We start from the raw sequence: 10,917 nt of genomic DNA, 5'->3' as shown, positions 1-10,917 counted from the left end.
GCTACAGTCCATAGGGTTGCAAAGAGTTGAACACGACTGAATTGACTTAGCACACACACATATGCACAATTATCAAATGAAAAAAAGAAGCTAGTATAATACATTTTTAGACAGGACAATTACCAGAAAATACAAAAAAAGTTTAAGTATGTATCTTCAGGTAGTAAGATTATAGATGATTTTTATACTTTTTCTTCTATATAACTATGTATTTTTAAATTTTTGCAATGAGTATGAATTTTCTTTTATAATAGATATTTGTTTAAAAAAAATCAGTGTTACATTTATCATAAGTCACGGCTACTGTTTAAAACTCATGAAAGCTCTGGGTTTGAGGTTTTTTCTTTCTCACATTGTCCCAATATTTTTGAAAACCCAGAGAGTCATATAATCTTAGAATTTTAAAGAAGTATTTGGTATAACCCCCAGCCTCAAGCAAAATTCTCTGTAGCCCTGTATGTTCCCAGTTTTTACCTCCACTGATAGGAAAAGCACCCTACGGGGCAGCCATCTTTGGACAGTTCTAATTTTTAGGAAGCTGTTTCTTATACTAAGCAAAAATATGTCTCCTTATAACTCCTACACAGTGGTCTGATCTTGCTTTAGCGGTCACAGAAAATAAATTCAGATCCTCTTTCACATCCCAGCCCTTCACACAGAAACCCTAAGTCAGCATTTCTCACATTTTGTGATACAGATTACCTGGGAGATTGTTGAAAAGCAGAGGCTTAAGCCCCACCCCACAATTGGCATCTCTGGGGAGTGGGGCCAAATGTGCATCTGGGTGACTAGTGGGTAAGCAGCCAGGAAGTCACACATGTTTGTCAGAGATTTGACACTGGATATGATTATATTTCTCTCTAGGGACACTGAGTCATAGAATATAGGGAAACTGTGTGCACGTTCATTTCATTTTTTCAAAAATGTTCCGAGCCAGAGTTCAGCTTATTGTATATACAACCTTGATTTCGTTTTTTTAAGTTGTTTATTGGAAATGTAGTTTTTAATTATGAAAGTGATGCATATTTGCTATAAAGAATTGTTTTTAGCTAAATGTTTTGAAAGCTTGTTTTGTCTTCCATTCCTTTCCCAGAGGTAATTTCTGTTAATAGTTTGTATATCATTCCAAACTTTTTTCTCACACACACACATCCAAATATGCTTTTGGGTTTTTGATAGAGTGAGATCATATTCCTTGTATTGTTTTGCAAGTACACCGAAAGCTCCATGCAGGCACATATTGCAATTTTATTATCACATCTAGAGAAATTAACACTAATTCCTTAATCTGCATTCAGAGTATGCAGATTTCCCTGATCATCTCATTAATAACTTTTTACAGTTGTTTTGGTTGTTTGAGTCAGGATCATAACAAGATCTGCCCATTGCATTTGACTGATGAGTCTCTTAAGTCTCTTTCATTTTTTTTTTTACAAAGATATAAACTATGTTTTCAGATATTTTAAGTCCCTCTTAAGCTGTAATAGTTCTTCTCCCTCATTTTTCTCTTAGCATTTATTTGTTGAAAAACTGGGCTTATTTGTCTTTTAGAAATTTCCCATGTTCTGGCTGTGGCTGAGTGCATCCATTTAGTGTCATTCTGTTTTATCTCTTGGTTCCTCTCATCTCTGCCTTTCCCATAAACTGACTGTTGGATTTGAAGGCTTAATCAGATTTAGGTTCAATTTTTTGGTAAGAATACTTTGCAGACCCTGCTATGTTTAGCTATGCTGAATGAATTAACTTGCTTTTTTGAAATTAATTTTTATTGGAGTATAGTTGCTCTACAATGTTGCCTTAGTTTCTGCTATACAACATAATGAATCAGCTATCAATGACAGGACTTCCCTGGTAGCTCAGATGGTAAAGAATCTGCCTGCAATGCAGGAGACCCAGGTTCGATCCCTGGGTCAGGAAGATCTCCTGGAGAAGGGAATGGCAACCCAATCCAGTATTCTTGCCTGGAGGTCACCACAGAGCACTGAGTAGAGTTCTCTGTGCTATACAGTAGGTTCTCATTAGTTATCTATTTTATACATTAATTTGCCTTTTTTTTGGTCACTTAATATATTGTGTACATCTTTCCCTGTTGGTGTTTGAAATTTTTTTTTAACAATGCAGTAAATCTATTGAATTCTTAGAGAAGTTCAAAACAGATTAATAAACTGAGATAGAAAAGGTAAGCTAGTAGTTTACATGTTTAAAAATGTTTAGCTTTATTTTAAAAGATCAAGGAAGTAGTCATTGGCCTCTAAAATTGTTATAAATCTCTAATTACTAAGTAGATTCATTACGTATTAGGAGAAAGGCAATCTGAAGAAGAGTTGGCTTGTCTTTACTGTATCTTTAGATTTGATGTGTGTTTCATTCCAGAAAAGAATGATGGGGTGATGTGAGGAAAGGTATGTGTCGGACTTGCTATGATATCATCATGCTCTCCCCCAGCAGATGGATGGAAATATAGTTGTTTGATTTTCAGAAGGGGAGGAATGTAGTGTGTGCTGTGCCATTTAAGCAGTTATTTTTTATTTATTCATCCATCCATCTGGTTAATTTATCTCAGATATACAGCCAGTCAAGAATCTGCATATAGTATTGGAAATAAAAGATAAACCAAAATCCTTTCTGGTTTTTAGTGTACTCATTTATAAAATGGGAATAAGTACAGTCTTTACCAGCTCATTGTGATGTCATATAATGGTAATATATGTATTTGATATGACTTTCTCTATTTAAACCTAAGAAATTTTAAAAATGCAAACTCTTAGAGCTGTTTTTTTTTTTTTTTCCTGGGAGGACACTGTATTTATGTTTTTCTTTTTCTTTTAGTTATAGGTAAACATTGGAAACTCCATATGGTAAACCAGTATTTCTACAGAAAAATGGCAGAGAAGTCAGTATTGAATGTAATAAATTGGCATTCTTCTTCTGGAAAAACTATCCTAGGCCTCTTTGTTATCTTGGGTGATGCCATACTCCAACTGGACTAATCTGAAATTCTTCCACCTAGAGATAATGTATAAGCCTTAGAACTCCTCGTTCTCATGTTGCTATTTATGTACATAATTAAAGATCTAAGTTAAAAAAATTGTCCTTTTTTTTCCTGATATTGTTTGAGTGACAGTTTAAGTGTACCTGATGTCCTTTCCCTGTGTGTATATATGGTATGTGTCTGAGTGTACATGTATGTGTGTGCATCTTGTGTGTGTGTGTGTGTGTGTGTGTGTGTGTGAAGGAAAACCAACCACTTTTCTTAGCATCAGCTGGCAGTCTCCAAAGGTTTCATTAAGAAGAGTGACTCTAGGGGACATAGGTTCGATCCCTGTTCAGGGAACTGAGATCCCACATGCTGTGGAGCAACTAAGCCTGTGAGCCACACCTGTAGAGTTCATGTGCTCTGGAGCCTGCTCAGCACAACTAGAGAGAAGCCTGAGCACCATGAAGAGCCTGCACGCCACAGCTGAGACCCAATGTAGTCAAACATAGGTAAACAAACATTTTTTAAAAATAAAAAAAGAAGAGTGGCTCTGGAGCTGAGAGATCATGCTTCCATCGCCAGCCCAAGGAACAAAACTTGTAAGTAATAGTTTGCCTGAGCCTAATGAGAAGACATACAAAAGAAAACAATGACCCTGACTCCTTGTTTTATGCCATTGCCTCCCAGCTTGTATAGATCTTCCAGTTCTTGACTGCCAGTGGGAGACACAGAAACGTGCTCCATGTGGAGCACCCACTCCAGTACTCTTGCCTGGAGAATCCCATGGACAGAGGAGCCTGGTAGGCTACAGTCCATGGGGTTACAAAGAGTTGGACATGACTGAGCGACTAACACTGGAACTTCACTTTCTACTTTTCAGAGTACCATTTTGTATCTTTCCTTTTTGGCTTATTTCCTTACCTCAGTGCATTTGTACTCTGTTTTTTTAAATCCTGACTTAATATTCTCTATTTACAGTTACACTTTTTATTCTGTTTCTTATAGCCTTTTTTTTTCTTATAATAAGACTGACTCTTGGGGACTTCCCTGGCAGACCAGTGGTTAAGACTCCATGCCTCTACTGCAGTGGGCGCAGGTTCAATCTCTAATCAAGGTACTAAGATCCCACATGCTGCACAGCATGGCCAAAAAACAAAGCAAGACTGACTCTCAATGCAATTTACCTGTAACTTAATCAGGGTAGTTCTGTTTGGATAACTTTAATGCTTTGGAGGAAGCTTCTCTAGCGTACAATGTGATCTAAGCTTCTCTGAAGAAACAAATGTGGCATGCTTTGTTCCGTGATAATATGTCCTAAGAAAGATTGCTGTGTCAAAAATCAAGAGTTAAAAGCAGTTGTTTCAGCGTAGGGGAAAAGAGACTAGTGATGTTAGAGAATGCCTTCATCAGTCTTATCACCTGTGTCACACCTAGGGACAAAGTTACAGTAATAGTAGTGGAAGAATCGAGGCCCGCTGGGTCAGCAGCTTTTGTGCTAAATGCAGGGCTGGATTCCAGCCCAGTGGTGGCCCATGTGATGCAGATGGATCAGTGGCATTCCCTAATGGATCAGTGGCATTATATCTAAATGGCCCCCCAAAAATTCAAAATGTATGTATAATGCCTGTGTTCACATATAAAGATAGAAAAATGCAACTTACTTGTGGTTAAATGGCAAATCTGTGACGTCACATCACATCACTTTGCCAACAAAGGTCTGTCTTGTCAAAGCTATGGTTTTTTCCAGTAGTCGAGTATGGATGTGAGAGTTGATCCATAAAGAAGGCTGAGCACTGAAGCATTGCTGCTTTTGTATTGTGATGCTGGAGAAGACTCTTCAGAGTCCCTTGGACAACACAAGGAGGTCAAACCAGTCAATCCTAAAGGAAATCAACCCTGAATATTAACTGGAAGGACTGAAGCTGAAGCTCCAGTACTTTGGCCACCTGATGCGAAGAGTCGACTCATTGGAAAAGACCCTGATGCTTGGCAAGATGGAAGGCAAAAGGAGAAGGGGGTGGCAGAGGATGAGATGGTTAGATAGCATTACCTACTCAATGGACATGGATTTGAGCAAACTCTGGGGGATAGTGGAGGACAGAGTAGCCTGGCGTGCTGCAGTCTATGGGATTGCAAAGAGTCAGACATGACTTGGTATATACAACAACAACAAAAATGACAGTTAAAATTAGGCCAAGTAATGAGAAATAATGATTTTCATTAGTTTGAAAATAAAATTCTGATACTTCTGTGGTGGTCCAGTGGCTAAGACTCTGTATTCCCAGTGCAGGGGGGCTGGGTTCAATCCCTGATCAGGAAACTAGACCCCACATGCCACAACTAAGACCCAGTACAGCCAAATAAATAAATATATTTTAAAATTAAAAGAATGTTTGAGTTCAACAACAACAAAAAGATTTTTCCTCATTTTTCTATCTGTGAACACACTTTGCACTTACATTTTGAAAAAGGCTGGGTGTTTAGAGGGACATTTTTCTTTGTAACCAGCATTATTCATGATAATTTATATGAGCTGAGAGATTTATTGTGAGTGTAAGTTTTCACTTTTTAGTTCGTTAATGGAATTTTTAAGTTAATGGAAAAACCACTGTCAGAGGGACCAGCAGTGTATTGTGCAATGAACCCTCACCTGAGGTTTAATTAAAAGTATTTGCAATCATGGTTTTGTTTACTACTGAAAGAAACGCTTGAGATTTTGGTATTCACCTTGTCCACTTCCTGTCTGATGTTTTGTTTCCCTTCTGATAGGTTCAGATTTCAAGTCAATAAATAGCCAGCACATAGTTCTAAGGGTACAGTTAGGTCAAACTCCAAATATAACTGAAGTTCAGACTTATTTAGTTTATGAAATGATAGACAAGCGAATGTCTCAGGGGGAGAAAAGTTTGTTTTCATAAACAGTGTTTCACTGTTTCACATTTTGTTCAGTGCTGAGTCACCTGTATTTCACATTGAAGGGCCTTTATTTTCTTGATCAGCTCTAGAGCTTCCTTGTTCGTCTTTAGCTATGACACCTGAAGGCAAAAGAAAAGCGAAGGAAGTGACTGTTTCCTGCCAACCCTCCCGCCTGTGAAGTAGTCTTCACACTCAGCATTGGCAGAGTCAGTCCATAAACTCTCTCTGCTCTCAGATACACGCTGAAGTTACACTGAAGAGTTCTTTCGGTGCTGGCCTGTCTTGGGAGTGTACAAGACAGGTGGAAGAAAAAGCAAAAGGCAAAGATGGAGAAAAATATAGGATGCAAAGGCTGCTCTGACACTCAGAAGTAAAGTCATATGCTCATTTGGCGCAGTACTGGTTTTTGTTAGTGACTCCAAATTTGAGTGTGGTTGGAGGAATGATTTTATATCCTTTTGTTCACTACAGGGAAAATAGCAGCTTTTAAAGATCAACCATCTCATTTATCTTCCATAACTCTTCTGAATTATGAGAAAACAGCTTTCAGGTAATGATAGAGTCTGAACACATACATTACTTTTCTCTGGAAACCCCAGGAAGATGAGAAGAAAGGGGTTGTTAAGATGGCCCTAGTGCCCTAGGAAAGGCTAGGGAGAGGCAGACAATAACGATTCTGTTTTTTACAGCAGACTTAGTGGAACTGTTCAGCTCTTGAAACCCTGTACCCACATAACATTGACATAAAGAAAAAAAATGAAAACACTTAAATTCTAAGAAAAGGAAGTTAATATTTAAAGTCTCATGTTTACTTTGTACATTTTGGTTTCATGTGTCCAGTGGGGCCCCTCCTGTAATGAATGCATTGTGACACATTTCTCCCCACTTTTTAAAGTTTGAGAAGGTTATGGTGTGTCTTTGTCTTTATGGCATTTTCTGGTTGATATCTGGGATTCATTTTCTGAGTCCTTCATCAGGAATGCAACCCTCGATTGCAGCATTGCTCAAGAGGGGGGCTGTGATGCGCTGGGGGCATGTTTTCCAGAATAGGAAGTCCATTGTTTCCTTTCCTTAACCTTTAAGGATACCCATAGGCATTGGATTTGTTTCATTGTCACCTATTTGAGGGTGTGTGTCCCTGTGTTTCCCTATGTTTCTGACTTCCAAAACAGAGAAGATTGTACTGAGTACTCTCTAAAGACCTTCAATCCCTATAACTTCCTCTTTAGGTTTATTAAGAATCAGTTGAATGCATGGTCTAGATATTTTGTTTTGATAGGAGAAATACAGTTTACAATTCAGATGCAAAGACAAAGCAAGTACACAAAACAATCAGAATAATTACAGGGGAGCAGCATTTTACTACACAGATTAACTGTCTTATAGACAGTGATTCTACATATTGCTGCTGCTGCTAAGTCGCTTCAGTCGTGTCCGACTCTGTGTGACCCCATAGACGGGAGCCCACCAGGCTCCACTGTCCCTGGGATTCTCCAGGCACGAACACTGGAGTGGGTTGCCATTTCCTTCTCCAATGCATGTAAGTGAAAAGTGAAAGGGAAGTTGCTCAGTTGTATTCGACTCTTAGTGATCCCATGGACTGCAGCCTACCAGGCTCCTCTGTCCATAGGATTTTCCAGGCAAGAGTACTGGAGTGGGGTGCCATTGCCTTCTCCATTCTGCATATTGGTCTTGTGCCCAAGGATATTTGTTCTTTAGAGAAGGAGGTCGAGTAATCAGAGGAAACAAGCCTGGTAAAACAGAACATTGAATGAGTGATTTTACTTTTACTGCATTAGGACCTAACTTGTGCTGTCTTTGTGTGATCGCTGTTTCTCCTTGGAACACCTTCCACAGTAAGTTCAGCAGGAGTTAGCCTGGAGTTGGGCTTTTGAGGCACCCTTGTATTCTTCTAGCTTATTCCTTAATGTTATTGCACGTGTTGTTATTGCATATAGACAAGATTTAATGTCTTAATACTTTCAGTATGAATAAGAATTTAAATGTCTGGCTAAGAGTTATACCAGTTGAGATCCTGCAGGTTGTGCTTTAATGAATAGATATACTTAATTTGAAATTAGAAACTTCCCTGACAGTCCAGTGATTAAGACACCATGCTTCCTCTGCAAGGAGCATGAATGAGTTCAATCCCTAGTGAGGAAGCAAAGATCTTGCATGATGCATGTGGCCAAAAAAATGGGAAAAAATTAAAATTAATACCTATTTTCATAATAAGGTATACCACTGTCCTTTAAAAATCTTTTTGCTTTTTGAAATAGCATCCCATTGTAGGAATAGTCCACATTTTACTTGTCTGTTCCCCCTATTGGTAGACATTTAGATTTTTTTAATTGTTAAATACAGCCTGCATTAAACATTCTTTTGCACACCCAAAAAAAGAATCTCTTAACTTAAACATGCACCATGCAATATCTATTGTTGTAATATACTTTAAAAAATTTATTGATCTAACTAAAGTGATGACAAAAATCAGACTGTTACTAGACCCCAAGTTTGAATGTTTCCTTAAGTAAATTTCAAATTAGAGCTTGAGTGAATGTCATGGCTTCTGTGCAGTAAGAGAATTAACCTTGCAGTTCTGAGACTGCGGTCTCCAGAGAGAACTCAGGGTTGGCCCTTAGGAAAAAGCTGCTCAGAAGTCCCCAATCTGATAAAGACTGGGACACCAGATTCTGTGCTGTCAGGTCACATAGATTGTTTGTGTAAATGCTGTGATTTATGGTAAACATTTGATTTCCTTCTGGGGATCATGAATTTTGGTAGTTGCTGGGTAGGGGCTGCCTCTGTGACCAGCCTCCAGTAAGAACCGTGGCTGCTGGGTCTCTGTAATCGGCTTCTCTACAGCAGAAGCACTGCACGTGTTAAGCTGCAGTTTTTGTACTGGAGAAAGGAAAATGCTCATGTATCCCTCCCAGGCTGGGAGGGCGAGAGCCTCTGAAGCTTGTGCATGCATTTGTCCAGATTCTGCCCTTGTCTTTTTTCCTTGCTGGCCTGTGTACCCTTTGCTGTGATAAACCTACACGACAAGGACAACTGTATGCTGTCCTGTGAGTCATCTCAGCGAATTGTTGAATGTGTGGGTAACCTTGGGGACCCCCCAAAACAGCATATCAAAATGGTATTTGTTTTATTTATGTTGCACCATCTCCCTCTGCTTTAGAGGCAAAACATAAATAAAAAGACTATTATATTTACATTAAATATTTCCAGGCCACAAGACATTAAAACAGTTTTTAAAATTTTTTTTTAAAATTTTTTATTTTAATTGGAGGCTAATTACTTTGCAATATTGTGGTGGTTTTTGCCATACATTGACATGAATCAGCCACGGGTGTACACGTGTCCCCCCATCCTGAGCCCCCCCTCCCAACTCTCTCTCCTCTCCATTCCTCTGGGTTGTCCCAGAGCACCAGCTTTGAGTGTCCTGCTTCATGCATCGAATTTGCACTGGTCATCTGTTTTACATATGGTAATATACATGTTTGAATGCTATTCTCTCACATCCCACCTTGCCTTCTCCCATATAGTCCAAAAGTCTGTTCTTTATATCTGTGTATTTTGATGTCTTGCATAAAGTGTCGTTACCATCTTTCTAAATTCCATGTATATGCGTTAATATACTGTGTTGGTGTTTCTCTTTCTGACTTCACTCTGTATAATAGACTCCAGTTTCATCTACCTCATTAGAACTGACTCAAATGCACTCTCTTTCTATAGCTGAGTAATACTCCATTGTGTATATGTACCACAACTTACTTATCCATTCATCTGCCAATGGACACCTCGGTTGCTTCCATGTCCTAACTATTTTAAATAGTGCTGCAATGAACATTGGGGTACATGTGTCTCAATTCTGGTTTCCTCAGTGTGTATGCCCAGCAGTGGGATTGCTGGGTCATAAGGCAGTTCTATTTCCAGTTTTTTAAGGAGTCTCCACAATGTTCTCCATAGTGGCTGTACTAGTTTGCATTCCCACCAACAGTGTAAGAGGGTTCCCTTTTCTCCACACCCTCTCCAGCATTTATTGCTTGTAGACTTTTGGATCGCAGCCATTCTGAAATGGTACCTCATTGTGGTTTTGATTTGCATTTCTCTGATAATGAGTGATGTTGAGCATCTTTTCATGTGTTTGTTAGCCATCTGTATGTCTTCTTTGGAGAAATGTCTGTTTAATTCCTTGGCCCATTTGTTGATTGGTGTTTATGGAATGGAGCTGCATGAGCTGCTTGTATATTTTTGAGATTAATTCTTTGTCAGTTGTTTAGTTTGCTATTATTTTCTCCCATTCTGATGGCTGCCTTTTCACCTTGCTTATAGTTTCCTTCGTTATGCAAAAGTTTTTAAGTTTAATTAGGTCCCATTTGTTTGTTTTTGTTTTATTTCCATTACTTTGGGAGGTGGATCATAGAGGATCTTGCTGTGGTTTATTTCAGAGAGTGTTCTACCTATGTTTTCCTCTAAGAGTTTTATAGTTTCCGGTCTTACATTTGGATCTTTAATCAATTTTGAGTTTATTTTTTTGTATGGTGTTAGAAAGTGTTCTAGTTTCATTCTTTTACAGGTAGTTGACTAGTTTTCCTAGCACTACATTAAAACAGTTTTTATTCATTTTCTTCAAGCAAAGAGAAAGTAGTTTTTGAAAGCCACTGAAAACTCTAAGCTCCCTTGTTTAGACCAAATTAGTGATTGGATTTTTTTTTTTTCCTGATTCTTACAATAGAGTCTTTCTTCTTCCTCACGCTATGGAGGCAAACTGTTTGGGCTAGTTCATAAGTAAATAGGTCATAAACTGTACTCCATTCAAAAGTGACGTACTTCTGAAAGCATTTATTTGTCCTACAGAGAGAGCACTAGCTCATTTCAAAAATATTGTTCTCAGCCTAGATCAGAATGCTAAAGAGCACACATTGCACATTTTGTTTTAAACACAATAGTTTAATTGTTTGTTTTTTGATGGTGCCATAACCATTTCCCTGGAAAAGCACTACCAAATAGGTAAGACT

At 38.5% G+C, this 10,917-nt stretch overlaps 1 protein-coding gene and 1 long non-coding RNA gene across 6 annotated transcripts in view; both read left to right on the top strand.

Moving 5' to 3' along the window:
• Positions 1 to 2,937, top strand: part of APOO (apolipoprotein O) — a 66,998-nt gene extending 64,061 nt beyond the window's left edge. For 3 of the 5 annotated variants that reach the window (XM_004021968.6, XM_060408120.1, XM_042241880.2), the window contains exon 9: positions 2,830 to 2,937. The gene's annotated coding sequence lies outside the window, so the exon portion shown is untranslated. Of the gene's footprint in view, positions 1 to 2,373; positions 2,403 to 2,829 lie in introns of all 5 variants that reach the window. The other 2 variants (XR_006058285.2, XR_009598881.1) reach the window with 1 other exon arrangement.
• A 4,529-nt stretch (positions 2,938 to 7,466) lies between these two features.
• Positions 7,467 to 10,917, top strand: part of LOC132658820 (uncharacterized) — a 37,421-nt gene continuing 33,970 nt past the window's right edge. Inside the window, exon 1 of the long non-coding RNA XR_009598872.1 lies at positions 7,467 to 7,749. This is a non-coding gene — a long non-coding RNA (uncharacterized LOC132658820). The remainder of the gene's footprint in view (positions 7,750 to 10,917) is intronic.

This window comes from Ovis aries, chromosome X (assembly GCF_016772045.2).
Source record: "Ovis aries strain OAR_USU_Benz2616 breed Rambouillet chromosome X, ARS-UI_Ramb_v3.0, whole genome shotgun sequence".
NCBI lineage: Eukaryota > Metazoa > Chordata > Mammalia > Artiodactyla > Bovidae > Ovis > Ovis aries.
This window is presented reverse-complemented; position numbering and strand designations above follow the sequence as displayed.